We start from the raw sequence: 11,642 nt of genomic DNA, 5'->3' as shown, positions 1-11,642 counted from the left end.
GCCCCATAGAGTTTCCAAGGAGGGCCTGGTGGATTTGAACTGCCGACCTTTTGGTTAGTAGCTGTAGCACTTAACCAATATGCTACCAGCGTTTCCATGACTAAGACAGATAGCTAATTTTTTTTAAGTAAAACAATCAAGATTTTTTTTATCTCAACAGACTGTAATGATGGACTGAATCTCAAAGAAGATGCAATTTTATCACATTAAATGTTAAGTCTTGAATTTATCACCAAAAGTCTATTGCACAAGTAAATTATCTTTATTTGCTGGAGAATATGTGAAAAATATCTTAGAGACTTTATTTTATGATAAACTTGATGCCAGTCTACAAATTTTTGCTGTCTGAAAAGGTCAATATTCATCTGTAACAGTAAAAAACAAACCCGCTACCATCCAGTCAATTCTGACTCATAGCGACCCTGTAGGGCAGAGTAGAACTGCCCCATAGGGTTTCCAAGGAATGGCTGGTGTATTTGAGCTGCTGACCTTTTACTTAGCAGCCAAGAAAATAAAAGGTAATAGTGCTACTATTCTTTTTACAACTTTTTAAAATTAAAAGAAAAATCTATTTGTGGTCAAAATACTCCTTGAATATGGAATTCAGTTTGGGAATGGTGCACTTTAAGAAATACAAGACAAACTGGAGCATGTCCAGGAAAGACCAAGTAGAAATGTGAGGAAACACCACTGTGTGTATGAAGAAATTTTGAAGGAAATGTTTAGCCTGGGTGGGGGGAAATTAAAACACAATCTGTCTCTTCACATATTCGAAGTGCTGCAGTGTAAAAGAAGAATGAGACTAATTATCTGTGACTTTAAAATATAAGATAGAAATAGGATAAAAGCTTGAGTGAAGCAAAAAAAGAAATTAATTTCTTAAAATAAAATTACGTTCCTTAATATGGGTTCTCTGCCACTGAAGTGCTCAAGTGAAATCTAGATGATCATTTATTGAAGAGTTTCATGAGTAATTGAAGTGTTTATGGGGAGTTTTAGTAGAATACGTGCAATTCTCTTATTTGACACTTAATTCAATTAAAAATTTTAAATTACATCATTATTTTCTGGTACTTGTTAATCTTCTGTAGACTTAATATATTAGACACTGGGGAAGTAGCATAGCATAATGGATAACATCATTGGCTTCAGAGTCAAATGTCTGGGTTCAGATCTGCTTTGCCACTTACTAGCTTTGTCATCTTGGAAAGTTACTTAACTTCAGTATGTTTGAGGCTTCACCTGGCCAAAAGCAGTATGTTTCTTCAGTTGTAAAATGAGGATAAAATAGTACCTATATCATAATGTTATTATAAGGATTTAATATTTTTAAATGCTTAGCTCAGTGAACTAGTACTATGTAAGCACTTATTAAAATGTTGTTTAAAAAATAATGAGGATTTTAATACAAACTTTAAGGGGCTTTAGGATTGAAACTGAACTCATTGTTTTATACAAGGCACTTAAATGTTAAAATACATAGTTTTTCTTCTAATTTAGGCCTTTTAGTGATTTTTTGTTATATTTTTAAATAATAGACTCTTTTCATGCCATAATTTAAAAATACTAAATGCACTTTATTACTACGAACAGTAATTAATGATCCTCTGCAATGTAGATATTTATGTATTAAAATCTTATTTATTTTATGTTAGAGTATTTGTTTTTTTCCTCATATTTTACTCTACGGTGTTTAAAATCCAAAGTGTTTCTCCCCTAACTTTTTCAAGGCCTGTCTTTCATCACTTTCTTTTTGCTCGCCCCAAATGCAACAATACCCTTGCTTAACCAACTTAACTTATGCATCTGGAATTGCAACATAAAAGTCCCAAAACAGCACTTGAGAAACGAGATTTATACTTAATGTGTTACAGGTGGCTTCTTAGGAGAAATATTTATTTCGTGTGTCATTAAAATGATAAATTTCTAAATCCTCAAATTGTATTTTTGCAAAAAGTTTACTGTAGTTCATTTTCTTCCAATTTTGGTTTTGCATACACATTCCCAAATAATACTTGTGACCTTATGTTTACAAGAGCAAAATTGCCATTAAAATCCTAGTAGAAGTAGATGAATATTAACAAATTCAGCAACAGGATTTCCTGCTATTAAAACATCGTAAGTTACTTAGACTAAATATTACCAGATTTTATGCATGTTCTAGAGATCTTCTGGTTAAAAAAATTAACATAAGATCACTATCAAAACCAACAAGAATGTCATGGATGAAACAATTTCAAATATAAATTACGCTAAAATAAGCAACTACTGTAGATTTTAACATGTGACCTGTTACACTGATTTTTTTTGAGATTGACTAGCAGCCAATTTATGTCTTTTGAGAATTTTAGCTTCAATATCTAACTGTTTAAAAAAAGTTTACAATTAAATAAATTTTTTTTTTTTTTAATAATTGTGTATTGAAAACACATCTGACCATACCTTTGGTAAATTAATGTTGTAGAATTTAGAAGTTACTTAAAAATAGAGAGATCAAATACTAGCAGTTTTCAGTAAGTTTTGATATGATACTGAAAACATTTTCTGTTGATTTAATGGTAAAAGAGTTTATCGTACTGCACTAATACAGCTAGGCTGAATTTTAGGTACACCTGACAGATTGCCTAATCAAGAGCTAAAAACCAGACCAATTGTCACAAGTTAATTTGTCCAACTCATGACAACCCCATGTGTATCAGAGTAGAACTATGCCCCTTAGGTATTTCAGTCACTGATTTTTTAGAAGTAGAGTTAGCTGGGCTTTTTTTCGAGGCAATTCTGGGTGGACCCGAACCTCTAACCTTCTGGTTAGCAGCTAAGCACATTAACCATTTGCACCACAGGGACTGCCTAATCAAATGCTGTTGTTTCAGTAAAAGATAAGTAATCCCATATAAACTGCATATGTGATATTTTAAGAAATATTATGATAATGATTAAATGAAGATGATTGTTTTCTAAATTTTAAAAATGATAAATAAACTTTCAAAGTGCTATGATGACAGCTATTTCTACACCTTCTAAAGTTTAATGCTATAATGTTCCTGATGAATGACCATGTGAACAAACTGGGCTAGCTTGATTTACCCATTTTTATTGAGGTCACTGAATCTCTTAAGGAAAGAGGCTTGTTGTTAGTTGCAGTCTAGTTGATTCAGGAAAGAGGTTAGATCTACTGATTCTCATGCCTGTCTTTGGCGGAATCATTTATTACCTGTTTAAATCACTTGAAAGCTAAAATGGTTTCTGCGGCATGAACAACTTTTTATTTTTGAGTATCTCCTTGTAACTGAAGGAAGTAAATTTAATGACATTCTTAGAGTATTCAAGGCAGGAATTATGGAGTTGTCTTCTTTGAATAGAAAAGTCTCAAACTCTGCTAATGATCATGTAGGAGAAACAGTATAGAAGCTTATCAGCTTTCCCTAATTGTTCTCTATTCACTTAAAAAATAAATAAATAAATTTTCATTGTGTCTACTTTATGCTAGACTGTATAAAAAAAACCCATTGCCACTGAGGTGATTCTGACTCATAGTGACCCTATAGGACAGAGTAGAATTGCCCCAATACGGTTTCCAAGGAACGCCCGGTGGATTAGAACTGCAACCTTTTGGTTAGCAGCCGTAGCTCTTAACCACTACGGAACCAGGGTTTCCATGCTACACTCTGTGCTAGGTATTAAAAATATTAAAAACAAAACAAACAAGACTATAATTCAAGGACTTTAAAATCTAGTAATTAAGAACTGACGCTTTTGCATTGTGGTTTTGGCAAAGAATATTGAATATACCATGGACTACAAAAGAACTAACAAACCTGTCTTGAAAGAAGTACAACCAGAATGCCCCTTAGAAGCAATGATGGTAAGACTATGTCTCACATACTTTGGACATGTTATCAGGATGGATCAATCCCTGGAGAAGGACATCGTGCTTGGTAAGGTAGAGGGTCAGTGAAAAAGAGGAAGACCCTCAAAGAGATGGATTGACACAGTGGCTGCAACAATGGCCTCAAGCATAACAGCAATTGTGAGGATGGCACAGGACTGGGTAATGCTTCCTTCTATTGTACATAGGGTTGCTATGAGTTGGAATCAACTTGACAGCACCTAACAACAACAAGAGAATCAAACAAGTAACAAAAACTTATAACACAGTTTGATAAAAGCTGTGACAGATTGCTAAAACACCTTGCAAAGAGGCACCTGATTGTGCCTGAGATGGCTTAAGAAGGTTTCCTGGGTGAAATAATTATTGAACTGAGACTTGAAAATTTGCAGATATTACAAGGGAAAATTTGGGGTAAGGTAAAGATACTCCAGGCAGAGGATAGCATTTGTAAAGGCAAGAGGTTCAAGAGTGTGTGGTATATTATTAAAAAACATTAAATATCTTGACTATCAGGCAGCATTGAGAAATATATCTGGAAAGGTCCAAGTCAAGGACTGCCTTCAATGAAATCCTGTAATTTAAATTTAATCCCAAATATGATACATTATCAGACTGTTTAATGATAGCTCATTTTTCATTGAGCTACAACATATACATAGAAAGGTGCATTAAGTATACAGCTCTATGCGTTTTTAAATATGTAAAGATCCCTGTAACCACCTAGATTAAGATACAGAACATTTCTAGCACTCCAGGTTCTCTCATTCACCTTCCCTAGCTATAACCATGCCTCACCCAGGTAACTGCTATTCTAATTTATATTACTATGGATTAGTTTTGCCTATTTGTGTACTCTTTTGGGGCCCTGGTGGTGTAATGATTGTTTGGCTGCTAACCAAAAGGTTGATGGTTCGAATCTGCCAGCTGCTCCTTGGAAATCCTACAGGGCAGTTCTACTCTGTCCTATAGGGTCACTATGAATAGGAATCAACTTGACAGCAATGGGTTTTTTTTTCTTTTCTTTTCTTTTCTTTTTGTACTTTTTTTTATAGTTTTTGTCTGTTCTTTCATTCAACATAATATCCATGGGATTCATCCATGTTAATTCATGTAGTAGTAGTTTTTCTTTCATATTACTGTATCACCTTCCATTGTATGATTTTACAGCAATTCGTTTATTCATCCTACTTCTGATTGACGGAAACCCTGGCGGCATAGTGATTAAGTGCTACGGCTGCCATCCAAAAGGCTGGCAGTTCAAATCCACTAGGTGCTCCTTGGAAACTCTGTGGGGCAGTTCTACTCTATCCGATGGGATCGCTATGAGTCCAAATCGACCTCATTGCAATGGGTTTTTTTTGATTGACGTTTCCATTGTTTCCAGTTTTTTGCTACAATGAAATAAAACTGCTGTAATCATTCTTTGTATATGTTGATAAGTTGTTTGGATTCCTAGATATATGCATTCAATTCTGTTGGGTGTATACCAGGGTATGAGAATGGATGTTTAGGTTTAGTAAAAAACCAAAAACCAAGCAAACAAACAGTCCGTTTTGACTCATAGTGACCCTATAGGCCGGGGCCTATCTATGGAAAATAACACTTATGGCAATTGGTTTTAAATTGCTGAATGATCTTTCACAGCTGGTGATGGAAACTGTGACGGCCAATAGAAACTGCTCATTAACACCCATCCTTGAGAGGCACCCAGGGAATGCGTCCTACCTGCCATGCCTTAGTTACACCTCTCCCTATGGGACAGAGTAGAACTGCCCCATAGGGTTTCCAAGGCTGTAATTTTTATGGAAGGAGGCTGCCACATCTTTCTCCCACAGAATGGCTGGTAGGTTTGAACTGCTCACCTTTTGGTTAGCAGCTGAGCTCTAACCACTGTACCACCAGGGTTCCTCTTAAGTTTAGTACAAAACAAACCCATTGCCATCGAGTCGATTCTGACAAGTTTTCTAAACTAGTTGTACAAATTTACATTTTTGCCAGCTATGTATAAGAGTTCTAGTTGATCCACATTTGGTCAATACCTAGTATTCAGGTATTGACCTGAATACTATACGAGGTCAATACCTTGTATTGACATTACTAGCCATTCTGATGCATGTGAAGTGGTATCTATAACTCATTACAGTTTTAAACACATCTCCCTGATGATTAATGATGCTCAGAACCTTTACAGATGTTTATTGGCCATTTGGATATCTTCTTTTTAGAAGTGTCTGTTCAACTCTGTTGTTCATTTTTAAATTGTTTTTGTTTTGTTTTTTCCTTTATCTTATTGAATTGTAGGATTTCTTTATAAACATAGATGTATTCATTGTGAATATCTGCTCTCAACTGTAGCTGTCCTTCCTTTATGTTTTAAGATGACCTGAAGTTCTTTATTTTAATGATGTCTAACTTATTAATTTTTATTTTATAGTTAGTGTTTCTTCGTGTCATATTTAAATCTTAGCTTACCACAGGTCATGAACATACTCTCCTGTTTTCTTATGGAAACTCTATTGTTTTAGCCTTTCCATTTAGAGTCATGATTAATCTCAACTAATTTTTGTGGATGAGATGAGTTAGTGTTAGATTTTTATGTTTTTCATACAGATATTCAATTTATCTAGCACCATTTGTTTAAAGAAATCCTTTCCCCACTGAATTACCGTTGTAATTTTGTTGTAAGTCAGATGGCTGTGTATGTGTGGATCTATTTCTGAACTCTCTATTCTGTACCATTATTGTTCTATATATCTATTCTTGTGCCAGTACCACAATGTATTAATTATTGTACCTTTTTTGGTGTTTTATTGTGCTTTAAATGAAAGTTTACAAATCAAGTCAGTCTCTCATATAAAAATTTATATACACCTTGCTATATAATCCTCGTTTCTCTCCCCCTAATAAGACAGCACACTCCTTCTCTCCACCCTGTATTTCCCGTGTCCTTTCAGCCCGCTTCTGTCCCTCTCTGCCTTCTCATCTCCCCTCCAGACAGGAGCTGCCCATGTAGTCTTATGTGTCTACTTGAGACCAAAACCTCACTATTCACAACTATCATTTTCTTATAGTCCAGTCCAATCCCAGTCTGAAGAGTTGGCTTTGGGAATGGTTCCAGTCTTGAGCTAATAGAAGGTCTGGGGACCATGACCTCTGGGGTCCTTCTAATCTCAGTTAGACCATTAAGTCTGGCTTTTTACAAGAATTTGAGGTCTGCATCCCACTGTTCTCCTCCATCGGGGATTCTCTGTTGTGTTCCCTGTCAGAGCAGTCATTGGCACCATCTAGTCCTTCTGGTCTCAGGCTGAAATCTTGCAAAAATCTATCATGTGATCTCCGGCATAGTTTGTATCACCATGGCCATAGTTTCCAACTACTGATCCTTCTTTGTTTCTTTTGCATACCAATCACCAATAATTATCATTACATCTTGATTGCATGTTTGATCAATTTCAAACTGCGGAAGTTCATAAAAATCTTCAATGTGGTGGTAGCCAGGCACCATCAAGTTGTTCTGGACTCTGTCTGGAGGAAGCTGTGTTATTTGTGGTCCGTCAGTCCTTTTGACCAATCTTTCCCGTGTGTCTTTGGTTTTCCTCATTCTCCTTTGCTCTGGATGGGGTGGGACCAGTAGATGTATCTTAGATGGCCACTCACAAGCTTTTAAAACCCCAGACACTACTCACCAAAGTAGGATGTAGAACATTTTCTTTTAAAACTATGTTATGCCAGTTGAGCTAGATGTCCCCAAGACCATGGTCCACAGCCCTCAGCCCAGTAACTTGGTCCCTCAGGGAGTTTGGATGCATCTATGAAGCTTCTATGACTTTGCACTGGTCAAGTAGTGCTGACGTCCCCAGTATTTTGTACTGTCTTGCCCTTCACTAAAGTTACCACTTATCTGTTATCTAATTAGTGTTTTTTCAATCCTCACTCATCCCCTCCTTGTTGTTGTTGTCGTTAGGTGCCGTCAAGTCAGCTTTGACTCATAGAAACCCTATGTGCAACAGAATGAAACACCGCCTGGTCATGTGACATCCTCATAATCATTGCTATGCTTCAGCTCACTGTGGCAGCCACTGTGTCAGTCCATTTCATTGAGGGTCTTCCTCTTTTTCGCTGACTCTCTGCTTTACCAAGCATGATGCACTTCTCCAAGGACTGGCCCCTCCTGATAACATGTCCAAAGTATGTAAGAGGAAGTCTCATCACCCTTGCTTCTAAGCAGCATTCTGGCTGTGCTTCTTCTAAAACAGACTTGTTCATTCTTTTGGCAGTCCATGGTATATTCGATATTCTTTGCCAACACAAATCAAAGGCATCAGTCCTTCCATAATATCTGTATGCCTACTAGGAAAAACAGCTAATAAAACTATTATACAAATTTACGCACCAACCACTAAGGCCAAAGATAAAGAAACTGAAGATTTTTATCAACTTCTGGAATCTGAAATTGATCAAAAATGTAATCAAGATCCATTGATAATTACTGGTTATTGGAATTAAAAAGTTGGAAACAAAGAAGAAAGATTCGTATTTGGAAATATGGCCTTGGTAACAGAAACAATGCCAGAGGTGGCAAGACAGAATTTTGCAAGACCAACAACTTCTTCGTTGGAAATACCTTTTTTCAACAACATAAATGGTGGCTATTTTTTATACACATGGACTTCGCCAGATGGGATACACAGGAAGCAAATCAACTACATCTGTGGAAAGAGACAATGGAAAAGTTCAATATCATCAGTCAGAACAAGGCCAGGGGCCAACTGCAGAACAGACCATCAATTAATTGCTCATATGCAAGTTCAAGTTGAAGCTGAAGAAAACTAGAACAAGTCCGCAAGAGCCAAAGTATGACCTTGAGTATATCCCACCTGAATTTAGAGACCATCTCAAGAATAGATTTGCTGCATTGAACACTAATGACAGAACACCAGGCGAGTTGTAGGGTGACATCAAAGACATCATACATGAAGAAAGCAAAAGATCATTAAAGAGACAAGAAAGAAAGCAAAGACCCAAGTGGATGTCTGAAGACACTGAAAATTGTCCTTGACATAGAGTAGGTAAAGGGAACGGAAGAAATGATGAAGTCAAAAGGTGGCTGGAGAAGACAAAGTAAGGTATTATAATGAAATATGCAAAGCCTTGGTGTCTGAACAACAAAGGGGAAGGACATGCTCAGCATTTCTCAAACTGAAAGAACTGAAGAAAAAATTCAAGCCTTGCGTTGCAGTTGTGAAGGATTCTATGGGGAAAATACTGAAGGACACAGAAAGCATCAAAAGAAGATGGAAAGAATACACAGAGTCACGGCACCAAAAAGAATCAGTAGACATTCAGCCATTTCAGGAGGTAGCATGTGATAAAGAACGAATGGTACTGAAGGAAGAAGCCCAAGCTGCACTGAAGACATTGGTGTAAAAAAAGGCTACAGAAATTGATGGGATACCAAGTGAGATGTTTCAATAAGCAGATGCAAGGATTGAAGTGCTCATTCATCTATGCCAAGAAATATGGAAGACAGCTACCTGGCCAACCAACTGGAAGAGATCCACATTTATGACTATTCCAAAGAAAGGTGATCCAACCAAATGTGGAAATTATTGAACAAATCATTAATATCACATGCAAGTGAAATTTTGCTGAAGATCGTTCAAAAGTGGCTGCACCAGTACATTGACAGGGAACTGCCAGAAATTTAAGCCAGATTCAGAAAAGTACATGGAACAAAGGATATATTTGCTGATGTCAGATGGATCCGGGCTGAAAGCACAGAACACCAGAAAAATGTTTACCTGTGTTTTACTGACTATGTAAAGGCATTTGATTGTGTGAATCGTAAAAAATTATGGATAAAATTGAAAAAGAATGGGAATTCCAGAACACTTAATTGCGCTCATGAGGAACCTATACGTAAATCAAGAGGCAGTTGTTCGATCAGAACAAGGGGATACTGCGTGGTTTATAGTCAGGAAAGGTGTGCGTCAGGGTTGTATTCTTTCACCATACCTATTCAATCTGTAGGAAATCCTGGTGGCGTAGTGGTTAAGAGCTATGGCTGCTAACCAAAAGGTCGGCAGATCGAATCCACCAGGCGCTCCTTGGAAACCCTATGGGGCAGTTCTACTCTGTCCAATAGGGTTGCTATGAGTCGGAATCGACTTGATGGCCATGGGTATTCAATCTGTATGCTGAGTAAATAATCCAAGAAGCTGAACTATATGAAGAAGAACATGGCATCAGGATTGGTGGAAGACTCATTAACAACCTGCGATATGCAGATGGGACAACCTTGCTTGCTGAAAGTGAAGAGGACTTGAAGCACTACTGATGAAGATCAAGGACTACAGCCTTTAGTATGGATTACACCTCAACATAAAGAAAATAAAAATCCTCACAACTGGACCAATAAGCAACATCATGATAAACAGAGAAAAGACTGAAGTTGTCGCAGATTTCATTTTACTGTGATCCACAATCAACACCTATGGAAGCAGCAGTCAAGAAATCAAACGACCCATTGCATTGGGAAATCTGCTGCAAAAGACTTCTTTAAAGTGTTGAAAAGCAAAAATGTCACTTTGAGGACTAAGGTGGCCCTGCCCCACATCGTGGTGTTTTCAATCACCCCATATGCATGCAAAAGCTGGACAATGTCTAAGGAAGACCAAATCCCCTCCCTAGGAATCATCAAAGATTTTTTTCTTTCTATGTGCAAACCTTTTCATAAGTTTTTATCATAGTGGTCTCACACAGTCTTTGTCCTTTTGTGACTGATTTATTTCACTCAATATACTGCCCTCTGGATTCCTCAATGTTGTGAGATGTTTCACAGATTCATTATTGTTCTTTATTGTTGCATAGTATTCCATTGTGTGTATGTACCATAGATTGTTCATCCATTCGTCTCTTGATGAGCACTTAGGTTGTTTCCATCTTTTTGCTATTGTGAATAATGGCTGCAATGGGTGTGCATATGTCTATTCTTATGATGGATCTTATTTCTCTAGGGTATGTTCCAAAAAGTGGGATTGCTGGACCACTATTATACATATTCTTAGGAGTGGGATTGCTGAATCATATGGTATTTCTATTTCTAGCTTTCTAAGGAAAATCCATCAAAAAGACAAACTATCCAATTAAAAAGTGGCCAAAGGATATGAACAGACACTTCACCAAAGAAGACATTCAGATAGCTAGCAGATACGTGAGGAAACGCTTGTGATCACTAGCCATTAGAGAAATGCAAATCAAAACTACAATGAGATATCATTTCATCCTAGCATTACTGCTACTACTACTACTAATAATAATGAAAGAAAATAACAAACGTTGGAGAGGCTGCAGGGAAATTAGAACTCTTATGCACTGCTGGTGGGAATGCGAAATGGTACAACCATTTTGGAAAATGATATGGCACTTCCTTAGAAAGCTAGAAATAGAAATACCATACAATCCAGCAATCCCACTCCTAAGAATATATCCTAGAGAAATTAGAACCATCACACAAATGGACATAGACATATGCACACACATGTTCATTGCAGCCATTACTCACAATAGCAAAAAGATTGAAACAACTCAAGTGCCCAGTCCTGAAGGAGTTGCGGAGATTACTGCCACCATCAAGGACTTGAAGGATTCAGGGGTGGTGATTCCCACCACATCATCATTCATCTTGCCTATTTAAAAAATTTAGCATGTGCAAAAAACAGATGTATCTTAGAGAATGACAGTGTATTAT

This window comes from Elephas maximus, chromosome 3 (genome assembly GCF_024166365.1).
Source record: "Elephas maximus indicus isolate mEleMax1 chromosome 3, mEleMax1 primary haplotype, whole genome shotgun sequence".
In the NCBI taxonomy this organism is placed as follows: Eukaryota; Metazoa; Chordata; class Mammalia; order Proboscidea; family Elephantidae; genus Elephas; species Elephas maximus.
This window is presented reverse-complemented; position numbering follows the sequence as displayed.